The sequence below is a fragment of the Opisthocomus hoazin genome, chromosome Z (assembly GCF_030867145.1).
Source record: "Opisthocomus hoazin isolate bOpiHoa1 chromosome Z, bOpiHoa1.hap1, whole genome shotgun sequence".
NCBI lineage: Eukaryota > Metazoa > Chordata > Aves > Opisthocomiformes > Opisthocomidae > Opisthocomus > Opisthocomus hoazin.
The window spans coordinates 52827652-52846604 of record NC_134454.1 but is presented as its reverse complement, the minus strand read 5'-3'; the positions used below and the strand labels follow the sequence as shown (position 1 = coordinate 52846604).

At 45.2% G+C, this 18953-nt stretch overlaps 1 protein-coding gene across 3 annotated transcripts in view; it reads left to right on the top strand.

Annotated features, from left to right (window-relative positions):
* Window positions 1-9843: 9843 nt before the first annotated feature.
* The window catches only part of APBA1 (amyloid beta precursor protein binding family A member 1), an 89617-nt gene continuing 80507 nt past the window's right edge, over window positions 9844-18953 (top strand). For 2 of the 3 annotated variants that reach the window (XM_075410996.1, XM_075410994.1), the window contains exon 1: window positions 9844-9949. The gene's annotated coding sequence lies outside the window, so the exon portion shown is untranslated. Of the gene's footprint in view, window positions 9950-10984; window positions 11100-18953 lie in introns of those variants that run through there. The other variant, XM_075410995.1, reaches the window with a different exon arrangement.

Here is an 18953-nt window from a genome sequence, read left to right as displayed (position 1 = left end):
CTTATGGTGAGATATTGTAAAGCCATGACAACAAAAAAAATCACAAGAGAGGTCGGAAATATCAGACTACCTTCAGCTAAAATGAAGCTGCAGTAAAACAAAGAGAGTACGTGTAACCATAAAAGTTGACTACATCTTTACAGCAATACTAAGTTTTTTTTAAAAGAACGACACTGCCAATACTTCAAATTTATCTGTACTGGTTTGGAAGCACATCTGTCTCCTGTAACTCTTTTAGAGGGAGAAAAACATAGATCTACGATCTTCTCTTCCTACTGTCTTCCTTCTTTGTGGAAAAAAAATTGTTCTATGTGGACAAACATTTACCTACCTATGTAGGTATTCTGAGCAGAGATGACATTTCTTCATCAAAGTAATCAAAGATCCCATTTCTTTAGCAGAAGCCATAAGGCTGCCTTTCACCCTAAGTTGGTTCATATGTTAATGCCAGAATGTTTCTCAACTAGCTGTCCACTGACCCCCTTTCACTCACTTGTACCTCCCACTCTTTTCACCTCCCCAAATGACAGTCATCCTTAAACCTGACCCTGCAATCTTACTTTGCAAGAGGAAAAAAATGTCAGTGGAATGGAACTGTGCATGAAATACATCATCCTTCAAAGCTACTGCAATTTTTATCTCATTTGTCACTCCCATCTACCATTTGGTGACTAGCGTTTATGCATAGTCACCTGCTAACTGAACCTTTTCCAGATGAAGGGTGTGAGAAGATCTTTCTATACTGAACTTGATCTAAACAAGCAGGCCACATCCTCAACTAATTTACTTTGACAAGGAGCATGCTCTAGTTTCAGCATACAGAGTAACACACTTGGAAGCTAATTTATTTCTATGTTTCATCATCACCTTAAAACTGTGCTATAACAGACTGCAGACACATTAATAGCTCTTATTATTTAAATGAATGAAAATGAGTGCATTAAGAAGAGTGTGACCAGTAGGTTGAGGGAGGTTCTCCTCCCCCTCTGTTCTGCCCTAGTGAGGCCCCATCTGGAGTACTCTGTCCAGTTCTGGGCTCCCCAGTTCAAGAAACATGAGGAGCTACTGGAGAGAGTCCAGCGGAGGGCTACGAGGATGATGAGGGGGCTGGATCATCTCTCCTATGAGGAAAGGCTGAGGGAGCTGGGCTTGTTTAGCCTGAAGAAGAGAAGGCTGCAAGGGGACCTTACAAATACCTACAAATATCTTAAGGGTGGGTGTCAAGAGAACGGGGCCAGAGTCTTTTCAGTGGTGCCCAGCGACAGGACAAGGGGCAACAGGCACAAACTGAAGCAGAGAAGGTTGCATCTGAGTATGAGGAAGAACTTCCCTCTGAGGGTGACGGAGCCCTGGAACAGGCTGTCCAGGGAGGTTGTGGAGTCTCCTTCTCTGGAGATACTCAAAACTGGCCTAGACGAGGTCCTGTGCAGCCTGTTCTAGGTGACCCTGTTTGGCAGGGGGGTTGAACTAGATGATCCACAGAGGTCCTTTTCAACCCTTTTCATTCAGTGATTCTGTCAAATATTATCATAAATGCAAGTCTAGATAGACCACTGTTTTTCAATTAGGCTATTCTTTCTGTGTTGTCGGAGAACATGAAGTCTATTTCAGTTTTCCACACGGTTTTATTATCCAACCCTACTCATCATTAAAACCCACAGATATCCCTGAGTTCTTCTATGACAGCTTCTCTTGTGTTAGATCTGCTAACTCTTGTATATTTCAATTGCTTCATATTCCAGTAAAAACTGTTGGGGTTTTGTTCTGATGTTTGCTCCTGTGGACTGAATGCAAGCACCCACCAGGATGATTTTCTCATTGATTCAGAGTAAGTTAGGCTGTGTTGGATTTTTGCGTTACTTTTTATGTATTCACTGAGCTTCAGACAAGACACTGACTCCCTCAGACTTACACTACATTTCTCTGATCAGCAAGGCCCAGGTATCACAAGTTACCATGAGACTGACACTTGAAAAGAGAACACATACAATTAGTGACAACTTCAAAAAGAAAAAAAAAAATCCGTTTCACTTGTACCGCTCTTTCAAACAGCGTTTGAAGGAGGACTTCCAGTCCTGCCAGGCAGCGTGGTAAGGCCAAAGATGCAAACAGTTGCAATGTGCTCAGCCAGCAGGTGTGATATGATGCGGTATATTTTTTGCGTGGGATAGCTACTGCTGCAACATTTATGTGCTTCAAAGAAGAAACCGTAAAAGATCACACCTGTTATCTGTCACCAGTTTCATCTTGAAAAAATAAGACTTGCAGCATGTTCTGAAAGCCCCCATGTGCAAGTGGTCTGCTGGACCCAGCAGATCACCAGCGGGAGGGAGTCTGTGCCCCGGGGTTCCTGCGCTGGGGGCACCTCCTTTCGCTGTCCGCTGGGCTCCTTGGAGCTACCATCTGAGGTTTTTCCCACTTCCTGAAGTGCAAAAACAAAGCTATCATGAAGGATACCAGTGCCAGGTCTTTAATTTGAAACCTGAAATTGCAGGCAGGAGGCTATGGATTAGAAACTGGAGCTGAGTCTAACTCTAGCCTGTTTTTGCCAAAGAGTGGGGCTGCTGCCATGGCTGGTTTCTGCAGCACCGCATGCGGTGGTAGAAATACCTGACTCCAGGAACCAGCCCACCAGTGAGGGTACCGTTTGGCTTGTTGCTGAAGTGACAAAAAAAATCCCCATCAAGAAAAAAATCCACTTGGCTCATTAACGATAGACTCGTCTGGGGCTTTTTGCATTCCGAAGAGCGAGCACTCCCACAGTCCGCGCTCCCTGCAGGTGTCTTTGGCAAGGGGCTTTGCCTCCCTCAATGGCAGATGGAACGGGCACTGACCCTGCCAAGTCCTACGCTTCTTCTAACCCTGCAAACCATGCACTGCTGCTGCCTTCTCCAAATTAGGCTTTAAACTCACTCACGTCCCTCTCCCTGAGACACCGCAGAAACTGCACCGTAATGGAAAGGCAAGACAGAGGCAAAGCTGTCAGCAAAATCACACTGCTAGAAGACACACAGTCCAGAACATCTCTTTTAACTTTTTTTCCCCTGTATAGATGAATCTGAACCACAGGTTGGGACTCTGCAGGCTCGCTGTTAGAGAAGGTCATTTGGGTGGACTGACAATGTTCCATCTCCATCTGCTGCTAGGTCTTAGATGGGGAAGAGCAAGGTAGTGTTGGATTGTGCCATCCACTGTGTAGAGCTCATAACCAGGTAAATTAATGTATAAAGCCAGCAGTGGAGGTATCTGGTGCACTTTGGCAGAGCGCTGGCAGAGATCACTGAGAGAAATAGTGCAAGTCTGAAAAGAAAGGCCTACAAAATGGGAAGTCTAAGACATAAAAGTGACATTGAAATGTCCTTGCTAACAAGCTTAACACAAGGGATATTCAGAAGGAAAATGCTTGTGTCGCAGGAGTTACTTGGTGAGGGCAAAGAGAAGCCGTTTTCAGCAAGACCTTATTTCTTCCCTGCTGCCTGAAAAACGCCATCATACCACAGAGCCACAGGCAGACAGTGGTAGCGCCTGTGGTTGTCACCAGGAGTCCCAAACCTCCTCTCTTGGTTCCATCAGCTGCAAACAATCAGGATGCTGCCAACAGGTCAGCCCCTCAAAATCTCATGCTTCCAGGTAGCTGAGGAGGCTTGTAAGGTGTGGTAAACCAACTCCGTCTTCTCCAGGGTCCCTGTGCTCGCTTTCCCACTGTTTACATGTGCTGGCTCCTGTAACCCACTGAAGACCTGTCAGGGTAAAACGACAAGGGCAGCTGGCATATTTCATCTAACTTTTTTAGTCCTTCTGAGAGGTTCCTGATGCATAAGTTTTACTAGAGATTCGCTTGTGCAACTGTATGAAAAATATTAAAAATCCCAGTTGGGTGCGTAAAGTGCAAGATGCTCTCTCCAGATTCATTGGCCTCAGTAAATACCACGTTCTGCTCAAGGCTGCTCTGAGAAAAAGCATTCAAAGCAGTATTAAGCCAGGTATTTTACACAGATAGATTTCTCAATTAGATCATAAAGTAAGGTGATTGTCCTGGTTTCAGTTGGGATAGCATTCATTTTCGCCCCAGTAGCTGCTGTGTTTTGGATTTAGTAGGAGAAGAATGTTGCTAACACTGATGGTTTTAGTTGTTGCTGTGATATCAAGGACTTCTTCCAGTTTTTCATATCCAGCTCATGAGCAGGCTTGCAGGGCTGGGAGGGAGCACAGCCAGGCAGACAGCCCAGGCTGGCCAGTGGAAACATTCCATACCATAGGTGTCATGCTCAGTTTATGAAAGTGGGTTGGCCGGGGGGCAGGAATCGTATTTTTTAATCTCTTTATCTTTTCCATGAGTTTGAATCCTCTTTTGTCCAGGCATTCAAACTTTTCTGGGAGCTCGGTCTTTTTCTGTGAGTGTGGTGAGTTACGCGAAATTTGTGAATTTGGTGAAATCCACAAAACTCTTGAACTCCAGGAAACCCATGGGCTCCACAGTTGCTGCTTGGGGACTGGCTACGCAACTGGTCCTCTGGTGGTGAGATAAATTGTATTGTGTATAGCTTGTTTTGCATGTTCATTGGTGGTGGTGGTGGTAGTAGTAGTAGTTCCTTTGTTGCCTCATTAACCTATCTTTATCTCAGCCCATGAATTTTCCCCTTTTTCCATTCTCCTCCCCATCCCGCTGTGGGGGGCGGCTGTCGGGTGCTGAGTTGCCGGTTGCCGGGTCAAACCATGACAGTGCTTTATACTCACTATACAAATTATTCTTCTGCCTGTTATACCTGAAAAATACTTTTTATTTTCCATTACTCTTGTCATTAAAAGTCCTAGGGTGTTCATGTCATAGTCTGAATGTATATTATAATCTATGATATAAAGGAGGTTTTCTCAAATTGTCCTTCAACTGTTACAGCTTTTCAGAAAAATACAGAGTTTTGGTTTATTTAACAGTTCTGTATAAAGAACCACTATCAGTATTGTTGCTTAGCTATGCTTAGGTCCCAAAAAACTGTCTAAACAACATGAAAAAGTGACTGATTCACTAGTGAAGGGGAAGAATGAAGCAAAATTCTCTATGGTGTGTAAAAAAGGGGATAGTAAATGAAGAATGATCTTCAATAGATTATACTGCTTTAGCATATTTACAAACGTTCAAAATTGCCTGCTTCAATGTTTTGTTGCTGAGTTCCTCAAGTACTACCACATACGATATTATCCATAAGACTGATTCCTGACTGATTATTTGTTCCCTTTTATTATACCTCAAGCTTTCAGAAGTTTTTTATATCTTTGGCATCTTATTTATTTTGCGATTAAGTCTGTTGCCTATTATTCTGGAGGGCATGGCAGTTTTACTTTATTATACCCTGAAGAGCTTTCTCCTTGCCAGCTGTCTGTTTAAGGCCTTTTCATAGATAAGCCTGCATTCTTTATAATTTAAATTTAATTAAATATTTAGTATATGGTCCCTCAGGCAAAGTAAATGTTTCAAAGCATAACTAGTGATATACTGTCCACTCAGATCATTGTAACGTTAGAAGAGGGACATCCTGTTTTTATCGGCTGTGGGTGGGCAGGCTGCAATAATGGCAACCCAATGCAAGTGAAGGTTTCTGTTCTAATAGATGGGATGCCTTCTCCAAAGCTTAGCCAATGAGATGATAGGAATCATCAGAAAATAAGATTTGTAGAAATCTGCACTGAACTTTTTGGGAGTAAGACTCACACTTGAAACAGCACTAGGAAGCTTCAAGGGGTGTTGAATCCCAATTAAATAAGAGACTACCTTGCTGTCACATCATAAGAGATGATCAAAGAAAAGGGCGAAGAAGCATTTACAGAATAAAGCCTTTAAGATCTTCCAGTACTACCCTTAAAGACTACACCTACTAAAGTGATAAATGAAATTCCAGGCATCCTCGTGCACTTGTCTAGTGTGCAGGAGTGCTTGAAGATATATTATCATTCCCTGACATGGGAAATCACTTTATGAAGGAAAATGCCTGTGGAACATGAGTGTTTATTGTGCTGCTAATGAATTACAGACCGCATGCAGAGATATAGAGCAAAATTTTATGGATATGTCATGTGGGAAGTCAGAATAGCTGACAATATTGGTGAATTCTAGGCTTGAAAACCGTAGATCTGACCCTGTAGTCCTGACTTAGCTATTTCAGACCAAACTAATCAAGATGATAAGCTGGTTGAGTCTAGGAGATTTTATTCATAAAACTGCCTTCCTTCAGTTCATCAGTCCAGTACCGGAATCTGAAAACACTTCAATTTCTGAAAGCCACCTACTTCAGTACCTCAGCGCGAGCACCTCTGAAACAGCCCGCACTCTTCTAGCGGCAGAGACTTCACACATCACTGGAGTCAGAGATTAATGCCTTTTGACATACAAAAGCTGTAATCCCAAGCTTTCAGACAGTAAAAAGCATTCATTTCTGTCCCCCGTGGATCTTGAGCTATGTGACCTTAAAACTATGTCAAGCTTGCACTCGTCTTTTCAGCCTTTGAGAGCTGTTTTGCTTTTGGCCCAAGGCTGAAACCAGCAAGTCGCAGACCCAAGATCACCGCAATGTCCAATTCCTTAAAACACATACCAGCTGACTAGATTAGTAGACTAATGTAGTAAAAAGTGTCTGAGTTGCCATGGCCAAGGCTTTTATCTAGGCTAATGGATAGACAAATAGAGGTGGGACGTACACATGCTGAATCCAATCAATGCACTTTGCAGAGTGTAGTTTTTTTCCTGAAAAGAGGAACCTTCAGCATAACTTCTTCCCCTTTGAAATATCTCGGCCCAGCTAACGAGATGTCCATATGAAACCTGGACCAGGTTCTTCCCCATGAGATGGATGCTTCACCAATACCCACACAGCAGCTTGTGCCAAATGACCCTAAAACATTGCAAGAATAAAAGCAAACTGCAGGGTTGTGGAGCAGATCCCCACACCACTCTGTCCGTGAAGCTCAGAGGAGCTCTGTGTGTAGGCAGGAACCGAGGAGAACGAGGGCTCTCTAAAATCTGACAACCTCTGTCTGCCTTTCTATCTTTGCAGCATCACTGAGCAGCAAGCGTAATCACAAGCCATACGTGAGGCAGCAAGGCTGCTCTCAGCTGGGGCAGGACTTCTGGGAAAAAGGCCTGTTTACACCTGTTTTCCCTAAGATAAGCATGTCTTGATCACTGGGTGGGGGACACACACTGAGCCTTAAAAGCCATTGACACATGGGATGTTGCAAACGTTTGTCTTCAGATTGAAACACAGGTGAGGGGGACCTGTATGCAGCGAAAAATTGGTTCAGTGTAAATAGCACTATTTACAGAGCAAGTGTCTGAATATGCCAGAAGCTGGCTGATGATTGGCATTTGTTATGTATTACCACAATGACTTGGAAAACTGTCACCCTCACACGGTTATCATTTAATGTCCAGCAGATTGTGTAGGTTCATCCACAGCATTACTTCACTATATAGATCTTACAAATTAGCCTTGGTGCTCATGGCTAAATTCACTAGTTTTTCAGTCAGATTTTATTTATTATGTTTAAACATGGACTGGTCCGTTTTAAAAGGGCGGTTTGCATTTGCCCAGGAGGTTAGTTTCATATAAATGTGGTTTGATGAAACCGAAAAGTCATTCTACATTTCCAGAAAGTACTAGAACAAAACTGTGTTGCATAAACGAAAGCCTTGCCTCAAAAACAAAGAGATCGCTATTTCCTGCATTTGAATTTCAAAAAATTGAAAGAGAAGAGAAACGACTAAATAACGATGATCAGATTGAAAACATGTAAGAGCAGGGAGGTCAATGCTAATGCAGCATACCAATACTGTTGCATTAGCAGTAGCATCTCTGCAGGTTCACAGACAACTTGTGTGCCGGAAGATCTGTCGTGATGAGCTGTGAAACAAATGGGGTTAAAATGGAGATCTGGAAGAAAAATGCATTTAGGATATGGAACTTACCTCGGATGCAATTTATCAGTCATGAAGACTGCTATTATTGGTCTTTTGAAACGGCGAGAAGGTAACAGAGTAAGGCAGGTCGGGAGGGACCTCTAGAGGTCATCCGGTCAAATCTCCCTCGTAAGGTAGGGCAGATTTAGATCACGTTTAGGCCTAGCTGCTTCATTATTTTGAGAGGGAAGATGGGGAGAAGGAATTTAACCACAGATAAAGTGTTTTACCTAATCTGACTATTCAGGAATCAACAGCTTTGGAAGTCTCTCTCGGGCATTCTGTACACCCTGAACAGTGGTCACCTGGGGCTGTACTGGGGCCGTACATCCAGGCCGTGGAAAAGAAGAAGGGAACAGAGATCTCCTCCAGGTTTTGTCGTTTTCACTACGGAAGTTATCAGGTTGGAAGATGTCTCCAGGATCAGAAACAAAAATGTCAACAAGTAAAAACTATTAGCGAAGGAGGGAAAAAAAAAGCAGTGCTGCAATGTATTAAAAATGCAAGAAAAGATTTTGGTAGCGGTTGTCTAAGCAACAAAAGTCCCTGATGTTTGCTTATATATTTCAACAATATTTTTTCATACTCTCATTTTCAGAGTCTTCATTTGCAGAGTACTGCAGCATTTTGGCTAGGATATAAAGTTACAGCTGTGCTTACAGAGTGGCTGAAACATATCGCAGTTGGGGAGTAGGTGCTACCCTAACCCCAAGAACCGGAAAGTCTCTTCTGGATGATTTTGGAATGGGCAAAACAGAATTATATTCCAAACACCATGTTATCAGAGTAATTAACTATGAGCCTTTACATGTACAGATTACTTATGATAGTTTGCAGTGGGGTATGCCTAAACACTTCACAGACCTTTATCACGTTCTCTGAAGAGACCAGTTCACAATACTGTGAAAGGGTAGCAATTTCATAGAGTCACAGAATCACAGGATGCTTTGGACTGGAAGGGACCTTTAGAGGTCACCTAGCCCAACCTCGCTGCAGCGAGCAGGGACATCTTCAACCAGACCAGGTTGCTCAGAGCCCTGTCCAACCTGGCTTTGAATGGTTCCAGGGATGGGGCCTCCACTGCCTCTCTGGGAAACCTGTGCCAGTCTTTCACCACCCTTACTGTAAAAAATTCCTTCCTCATGTCTGGTCTAGATCTACCCTCCCTTAGTTTAAAGCCATTGCTCCTTGTCCTGTTGCAACAAGCCCCACTGAAAATATTTTCCCCATCCTTCCTATAAGCTGCTTCAGGTACTGGAATTCTGCTGTAAGATCTCCCCGCAGCCTTCTAAGTTGCAAACACTACAATTTTGCATTAGTTTTTAGGCATGTCAAAGTCTCCTACCGTCTTTTTAAATAGGAAACCGGTTAGGTATCAACCCGGCTGCGAAATACAAAAGGTGCGTTTCTCCTTGGGGCCGATTTGGGTTGTGCCCGTCCAGCCACGTCGATGCCCACACCGCGAAAGGCCGGCGGCCGCCCGGAGGAGCTCCGGGTTCTGCCCGCAGGCGCGGGATCGCTGGGGCGGCGAGGCACGGGGAGCGTCGGCTGGAGCGGCCGTTATGGGGTACAGCGGCCATGATACAGCCACTCTGCGTACCTATATAGATAGAGATGTAACGCAAGGACGGGCGCCGTGCGCACTCCCGCGCACGGGGCCGCCCGCAGCCCTCTTGCGGGACGGGGGCACCGGTAAGAACCGAGCGCGTCACCGGCCCCCGCCAGCGGGGCTCCCCGGGGTCCCCCCGTCCGGCACCCCGCGGCCCGGGGGGCGGGGGCCGAGCGGGGCGGGCGCGCTGACGCGGGGCAGGCGGTGCAGCAGGAGGGGCCGGGGCGGGCGGCGCCGGCAGGAGGAGGAGGAGGAGGAGGAGGAGGAGGAGGAGGAAGATGGTGGCGGCGGGCGGAGCGGCTGCCTGCCGGGCTTTCCGCCCCGCGCCGCGCCGCCACCCCCGCCGGAGCCGCCCCGCCTGCTGAGGAGGGGGCGCGGAGCCGCACCAGGTGGGAGTTGGGCACCCCCACACCCCGGGACCGCGCCTTTGGGGGGGGCGGCGGGGAGGCCGGGGGGGGAGGGGGGGGGGGGTGGCAGGAGCGGGGGCTGCAGCGGTCCGTGCGCCCGTCACCTGCCTCCGGCCGGCGATTACCCGCGGTCGCCCATTTTCTCCGTGTACTTGTTGTATTTAATGTTGGTGAGATATGCGTGGAGTAATACTGCGTGGAGCCGTGCATACCCTCATGCGCTGGTTTCCTGGTTTTCATGTTTTTTTATAATCCCCCCCCCCCCCCCCCCCCCCCCCGTGGTGGAAAGGGAGAGGAGGAATGGAGGGATGCAGCGAGCTGCCCGCTCTGCTCTCCGTCTCCGGGCTTGGCGGGGGGGGGGGTTGGGAGGCGGCATCTGCAGCCCCCCGCATCCTGGTCTCGGGAAAGGGGAAAGGGAAGGGAGATTTCGTCTCTCCTTCCCGGAAAAGCGGTCTGAGGGGAGGGTTGCCTAAATGGCAGCCGCGGTCAGCGCAGCCCTCCGTGCTGCCTCCGCTTTCTGGAAAGATCAGCGTCGACGGGAGCGGTTTGCCGAGGCTGGTGTCACTGCCGCCACCGAGAAATCCCCCCGCTAAGGGAGGAGGGGACTCGGGCCTAGGCTGGGAAACTGCAGCATCTTCTTGCCCCCCCCCCCCCCCCCCTTTTCGGCTTTTTTGGGCTGCGGAATTACAGTCTCCGCTTTGCGGATCCGTCCGTTCTCGTGGCTGCCGAGGAGCTGGAAGGCGGGGGGGTTTGCCTGGCGCGGCGCCTGCGGACAGCGAGCTGGCGCGGGTGTCGGGCAGGGCGGGCGCGTAGCGTTTGTGTTTTTGGGTTGTGTTCTGCATCACACTACGCCAGGCTTTCAGAGCACGCCCGGGCAGCTGCGGTTTTGGGGTCTGCTCCGCAGCTGTGGCCCGTGGGGTCCCCGACCAGCTTGCCCCGGGAAGGGCTGCCGTGACAGAGCCCCGGGTTCTGCTGCATCGCCGTCGGCATCTGGACGGGCTGCACCTGCCCTTGCGGCCCGCAGCCGGGCCGAGCACGTCGCGCCTGGCTCTCCCGGGCGCTGGCGGTGACATGGAGTCCGCTTCTTCTCGAGGCGCGACGTTCTGGTGGTGCGCGGACAGCCCCAAGTGAGGTGCGTGTTTAGCTTGTGCTGTGATGGGGGGGCTGAGGGGAAGGGGAAGGGCAGGCTGCTCAGAAACGCCTTTTGGAAGCAAAGGAGAGCAGTTGCCGTTGAATTCTGTGCTTTTGTGTGTGTTTGTAGTGAAAAATTAAGTGTCCAGTAAACAATAATAATGGAAGACCACAGGAAACTGCAAATGCAGAGCATGTGGCATGCTGACGTACCTTGGGGTGGACGCTGTGGACATCCAAGGAGCGAAGCGTAATCCTGAGTGCAGGGCAGCTGGCCTCCATTGGAAAATATGATCTGAGACTGAGAGATGTGCAGGCTTTTAGGCCAAACCGATTCCTACGAACTGACGGCAGTTCAGGGCTGGCTGTGTAGGATGAATTGTTGGGCCAAGTTCTATTGGACGTTTCTGGCTGTAGCTTGAAGCGATACATTTATCTTACATTAATGCATTGTCCTCACTTAACATAGCGTGTTTTCTGGCCACTGGTGCTGTCTTCTAACAGATGCAAGGCCAGCCTTTTGGAAGGCTATTAAAATAAAGATATTCACAGAGTAGCCTGTTGGTTATGAAATGTAAGATTGCTGGGAAGGTTGTTTGGTACATCTGGGTAGATGGAAAAGATGGTTTTAGTGTGTTGGGGAGGACACCAAAGCTTTTTAGTGTAATTCTTTTCGATTACTTAATAGAAAATAATTTTCAGAATTTCTTGAGTTAGTAATTAATTTCCTAATAGTTTGTTTATGAAAAGTTTTCAGTTCCTTATGTTGGCAAGAGTGTAAACACATTCCCAATTTTTTATTTGTTAAAGCTGTCTTCACATGTTTAAACCATAGGGGAGTTATGCTTTGGAAGAAATTTTGCGGTGCTGGGTGCAGTGACGTGGTGGGTGCCAGGAGTGAAGGTCTTGGTGTAGCCCATCGTGCCTTTATCCTTGTGGGGCGGGGAAAGTGGGTGTGGATTTTTGGAGATAAGCCTGAACATCTTGTTTGCTCTGTGTGGATGTAAAGCCTCCATAATGCTTTGAGATCAGGGACTGCTAATTTTGAGGCTAAACTTTGTGTCGTCTGTGTAGCAAGCAACACTATCCAGAAACCTGAATTCTTTGCATAAGAGATTTGAATGGATTTAAATTGGACCAGGAATCGGCTTGTGACTTCTTTGATACCGTTTTAAGCCACAGTCGTATACAATGCTTACGCTCTTAAAATTGAAAAGTCTGCAATGTGAGGATTATGTGCGTCTTTGAAACGTATTTAACCTTTTTATAAGCAGTGCCTAGCAGCGCAAGAGCTGACCTGAAAGACATGCGGCTGCGAAGAAATGGAGTCTCTTGTTCAGCTGCTTATTTTGTATTTTGAACAGGCCAGTATAGGTAGTCATGTGCAGTGGTTTTATTGTTTGACTTTAAGTTGTTTCAGTGCACGGTAGTGTTTATGGCAAACAAAATCTGGAAAATCAAATGGTAAATCCAGAAAAGGTGACTGGGAAAATACACACTACATTGGTTCTGTGGTGTTACTGCATGTGTGTGAGTTCAGGGTTAGTATCCAAAACTAATGATCACTTTAAAAATTTAAAAAAAAAATATATATAAAATAAACTTCAGAGTTGTCAAATAGGCAAATCGAAGGAAAAATCAAAGAGCTAAAAATCAGAGAGCTAGAACTTTTAACTTACATCTTGTGGCCTAGATACTTCAGACCAGATCCAGCATTTTTTCTCTAAGCACACAACTTGTCTGCTGTTGATCGTAGCTGTTCTGGATCTGTGTGAGGTTCTGAGTTAAAAGAATTGGACCTTTCTCTTAAGCTAAAAAAAAGAAAAAAAAAAAAAAGGTGCTTCAGATAGTTTAATACATGTCCATAGGCAGTGCAGCTTGATTAATTGAAGCTTAACTTTGAACACGGTGCTGTTACTGTAGGTCTAAGTCAAGCCTTGATGTTCTAGTAATACATTTTTAAATGTGTTTTTCTGGTTTCACAGAAAGTGAAAATTCCTGCTTAATGAGAGATCTAGCAAGCAACCCCGCTCTCATTTATTTCTAATAGATTGTGTGTAATACATATTGTATAGGGGTTAAAAGTTTCTGAAAAACAGATTGATTGTTTTTGCTTCACAGTATTGATTGATTTGATAAGGCAGCTGCTCAGAGCAGTGTGATAGTATTTTTCTGTTTCCACTGCATGAGACTGTGTTCTTCCAAAAAAGCCCTGTGTGTTTGTGTTGCTTTACTGAAGAGGCCTGGGGAAACATCCTTATTTGCTGCTTTCACATATGCGGGGAAAGAATGATGATAATACCTGTCCTAGTTCTGAAGCAATAAATGCAGGAGCAGCCTAATGGGTACATGGCAGCTGTGGGTAGCAGAGGACTTAGCTGAGGGAGGATGCTCTAGGATCACAGGATGGTATTTTTCCACTAGACCCTTTCTGCTGGAGAAGGTTTATCTTGACATGGGAGTGAAGATCTGTTTCCAAGGAGCCAACAGGGAGATGCTGCTAGGAAAGTGTCATCTCTCCTGGTCCATCCTCTTGTCCTTACAGGATCGTGTCCTACAAGCTGTTTCCTGTGCTGCGTTCTGTCTCACTGCAAATACTGGCTGGGACAACTTTCCATTATCCCGTAAGCCTGTATAAGCAACTGTTCGTGGATAAGCAGTGGGGTTTTGTGTATCATCAAGGAAACTAGTGAAAGAAATGGGTTAGAAGTATTTAAAAAAAGAAATAGTCTGGGTGAGGTGGACCACACTGGGAGCCTCTGTTTTTCCCATTGTCTAGTGAAAGGAGGAGGAGACGTTCTGCAATGTTTAGCCAATGATTTAAGAGCATTTATTTAGAGTGCTTGTATTTTTCTGGACATGTACCCTTCCGCCACACTGTGTTCTTGAATTGTCTGCTGGGTCTGTCAAATCTTGCTCGTAAGGCAGCAATTAAGCTTTACTTCCTTCTTTTTTTTCAACAAGCACTTTGATAAAAATTACTCTCTGTAAGAAGAAGACCACCTTGTCACCCATCTGAGGATAATGTGAGAGTGGGGGTGAAAGACTTAATTAAAAGCCTGTGGGTGAATGTGACGGATGAGCAGCACATCGCTGGAATTGGGGCTGAATCGTTTTAGTGGTAATTTCATTTTTTCAACTAATTAAACTCTTCTGAACCTTCATGGAACCTTTTTGTGCATGAAGAGCATCCCTGCTGAATTTGATATTCAAACTTTCAACTCCGAAAGATGAGCAAAGATCAGGAAAACACCAGGACAGCAGAGCAGCAGAGTCTACAAAACTTGGCCATCTGCTACCAAGATCGATTGAGAAACACACTAAATTAACTCACTGATGCTTTATTTTTTCCATGCTGGGGATGTGTATGAGGGAAAGAGCTGCCTTTCTGTATAGATGTGTACTGGTTCGATATGTGGGAGGTACAGGTTTGGTGGCTATTTGGATCTGCGTAAATAATGTTGTTTTGTTGCAATTATTTTCTTGTTTTTACATAAGAGCAAAGATTCCTGATTGTTCTTCTACTGGTGGTCATTCAGAATTTTTTTGTTTACAAGAAATGTATTTTGCTTAGAAATTGTTGCGTATTTGGATGGGCAAGAGCTTAGGGGCTGAGTGAAGGAAGGTGCTTTTAGACAGAAGGGGGGGGAAATCAGTATATAGTGGAAAATTGAAAACATACATTAATATGATTTTTTTTCCGTAACATATGCTTAGGTTTCATTTGTGGATTTTTTTTTTTTTTTCCAATTTATTCTGGTATATGAGTTGTGCTTCTTGCAGAAATTATTACTGTTACTGTGTATTGATATAGTATCTGTTCTGATGGGACTTTGATCGTGTTTGTAATCCTGGTGCTTTGAAAATCTTACCTATAACTGTTCGGTAGGCTAAATAAATTGAAATTAGAAAACCATTTTTAAAAAAACAACTGAGAGTAGTATCTAAAAAAGCTCCCGCCAAATCAGGGTGAGGAAGCGGAGTGTAAAAGCTCTTGCTCTCGGTCTTCCCCAGGCTGACATAACCAGAATGCTTTAACGAACACTCCTCAAATCCAAAGAACAGGCAAAACCAATAGTTTTCTGTATGTTGGCTGTCTCGGGTGAGTTTTGGGAGGGTGGGTACTGCCTCTGCCATTGGGAGAGGAAATTGGCACACTTTGTGTGATATGTGTGGGGACCTGAGGGTTTTCTCCTTCTCTTTTCTTAACAGCTTTCTCACAACAGCTTTTTTATGACCACACAGTAACTGGAGTTGTAAAGGATGCCCGAATGCCATCTGGTCTCAGCTCTGCTCAGACCAGGCGACTAGGGCGAGGGCTGCGCGTGCCGTGTTGGTAGCCCTCAGCTTAGCTCAAGCGTGGAGCCTTGAAGCTGGTCACCCCAACACTCCCACTGCCCCAGCGGCACTGCGCTTCAGCATCTGCCGTGCGAGGGAAATGGTGATTACCTCCCGGTGGGCGCTGGTTTCTAAATCTGTCTTGCCGTAGTCATTCCACCCAGGAAAGGCCTGAAATTTGCTGTATTTGCCGTATCAACTTATCCAGTGACCTGATAATTTTTAATTTTGTTTTTTAAATTGGATTTTTGAGATCATCAAAATGGAGAAAAGTAACATGCAGAAGTTTAGAAAACATTTTTTTTGTGTGTTAAATTATGTTAAGATTTATTAATTCCTTAATAATTACGTGCTGTGCAGTTGCCTTTTACCTAATGAAGAAAATCTCCCCTGGTAACTTTGTGGGTGAGCTCACAGAGGCTTGTGTTTTGTTAAGAGTCAGTGTAAAACCAGTCTGTAGCTTGGTAATTCCGTTGCATTTTTGGTGGACATTTTACATACCCTTTCCACGAACTTGATGTGTATTTCTGATATCCACAGCTACTGTACCTTTTGTCTCAGAGTGATATGTAGGGATGAACTCAGGGTTCTGCTCTCGCTCAAGAATTATCTTCCCGTGCTGATAAATGAGTAATGCAATCCACTTATGAGATTGCCGTGATGTCATTCAGGTTTTGGCATGCTTAATTTTATTTCATAACAGTGAGAAGATCCTGAAGTCCTTGAGAGCTTCTTCGTGCGGGACCACGCTAGGGCTGCAGGGAGCGTGGGAGAGACACTTGAGCTCGATGCCTTCTGGGCAAGCAGTTGGGCATCGGTCTGAGGGGACGGCACCGTACTTCCTAACGTTGGCTCTGCGTTAGCTTCTACATCCAGGCTTTAGACTTTTAACTACAGTGTTATGATAATTAGTCTGATTGCTTTAGCCCTAGTTTTAAAGTCTTGTCCGAGTCAGGCACTTGTTAATGGGTTATATTTTGAATGGGGTACCCTTTGGACCACACAGATTTTGAAATCGGCAGTTTTAGTTGCAGTTAAAGTGGACTGAGGGGCTTAACATGCCCTAACGTACCTTTCTGTTTCTTTACCTAAGAAAACTGTAAGGACTAAATGTCTTTATTTCAGCTTAGGTCAAGCTGCTTTTGAATGCAAATTTAAAGGTAGCTAAGGGTGCAGAAAACATGTCTGTGTTTTAAGAGTTTCGCACATTTAATGCTTCGATATACAATACATTGAAACATGTTCTGGATTCAAATCTAACTGCTTAATTAAGCAGAATTAGTATTTCTAGTTAGCTACAGATTAGCTTATTTCTTGGAGCCAAGATATCTCAGCCTCTGGAACAAAATTTTTGTCTCAAGGAAAGCCAAATAAGTAGGCTGGAAGGAGAAGAGAAGAATAAATTGATTAGGATGTCTATAAGCTGCATGTATCACTGCTGGTTTTAGATAAAATGTAGTCTCGGTAATGTATCAAGTAGCTCTTTGGGTTGCATTGGCTATTGCAGGTAACCAGGAGCATCACTTGATGTCTTCTGCTGCACTGTTGTGAGAGTCCCTGTGTCACTGAGATCCAGTTGTTAGCTGTTGCCGACCAGGAATAACAAAACACTTCCTAGAGAAAATCTGGTTCTCCATCAGACCCCCTCAGGATAAATTACCCCCTGATAGCCAATAGAAGCATTTCAAACTGAATGGCGATGTGGAAATAGTGTTGCATGAACAGTAAATATTAAAAGCACAGTCCTAGCTTTTATACAGTAAATATTTGTATAGTCAATTTTCAAAAAAGTAGTAATTTCTCTACTCCAAAAATGATAGCCTTTCAGTGATTCTCTAGGAATTAAAACTGCTATGGACAGCCATTCTGTGCGTGGAGCAAAGGTAATTTTTGTATGCCACATTTTTGGTATGCAAATTCATTTTTTTATTGAAGATACTCCTTCTTCCACTTCTGTATCCATGATGATAATGACTTGTTAGTTAGAAGTCCAAAGATATTTTTGGGGTTTTTTTTGTTTCTTTCGACTATATAACTGTGTTGAAACCTGAGCAGTTCACAACTCAATTTTGATCTACAGTGTTAAACTCTGCGTATGTCTTTTAACTATGGTCCTGCAAGCAGTGGCATCCACAGGCACTGTGGTGCAGGCTTATACACAAACACTCGGTCCACTCTGGGTAACAGAATAGCACAAACAGCAGCAAGATAAGAGTCCCTTTTTTATTAAGCAACAGCACTTCATTTATTTGGAAAAGGAAGACTTATTCAGCTGCCCATCCCAGAGCCCTGTGTTTTCAAATGGCAGAGTGCGTAGAAGAGTGGCTTTAGGGCCCTTGGACACTGGAAGCACAGTGGGATATGTGCTGTGCTTTTGTAGGTGTCGTACACCTGAAACCAGAGGGTGAAATTACCAGGAAAGAATTCACAGGGTGGGGTTGAGTAATTCAGGACTTCTTGTGATGTGAGGAAGATGCTTTTTTTCAGTCAGTTGAGATACTTTTCAAGTTAGTCTAGAGGTTGATTAATCTTACAAACTGCAAGGACTTAATGACAGTACACAAAAAAGCTGTTACTATTCTGTTTTTATGATATTCTGTGTCTTAGTTATTAAAGCTTGGTGTGTCAAAGAATCAGACACCCCCGCTCAAAGACCAGTCGCCCCCAACTAGGTGCACGTCTGCTGTCACTTTTACTCCACCAACGGGACTATCCCTGTCTCCCATGTACAACAGGAACCCTGCAGCTTCATGGCCTTTCACAGTATCTCACACAGTTATTACAGCGTGGTAGCGTACAAACCTCGGAGGCAGCTTTGTGTTGTTTTTTTGGATGCAGTGAGGCGCTGAATAGCGGACGTACCTGATAATCCCGATAAAACTCACTGCTTTAGTGGCTCTGAGAAGAATCCAATGAAGTCTTGCATGGATTTTGTTGGGCTTCACCTGGCACCTGTGGGGGGCCATGCCAGGGACAGAAGACATGTTTGCAAATGCCAAAGTCATCGTATCTTTGAAGTGTGAAATGGTGTGCTGTGAAGTCACCTGTACTTTTTTGTACTTGGTTTGAACAGCACGGAAGACCAGGCTGAAATACTGGTGGGTTTTAGGGAGGAGGGCTTTGTTTGCAGAGAGGAGTCACTCAGTGGGACGCAGCGGTATGTCGCTGTGGCTTCACTGGAAACTCACCCGTTTCCCACTGGTGCCACCCGACGAGGAAGAGGCCTTGCACCAAGGCAAGCTTGTGTTCGGTCTGTCGGGCGTTTGCAGTCTGCAGGTGACGTGTGTGCCTAAGGGAGAGACCACGGGAAAGGGAGGAGTCGAGTTAATTTTCTTTGCTCCCCTAAGAAGACAAATGGGGATAATGAAATTGCAAGGAAGTGTCAGTCGTCTGCTAGGGCAGTGTCAGGGGAGCTCCCATGAGGTTGGTTGCAGGGGTGGATTACTTGGGAAAAAAATCAACCTTGGCTGTGGCTTTCAGTGGTGCGTAGTTGTGTGTTCGCCTGGGTCAAACTCAG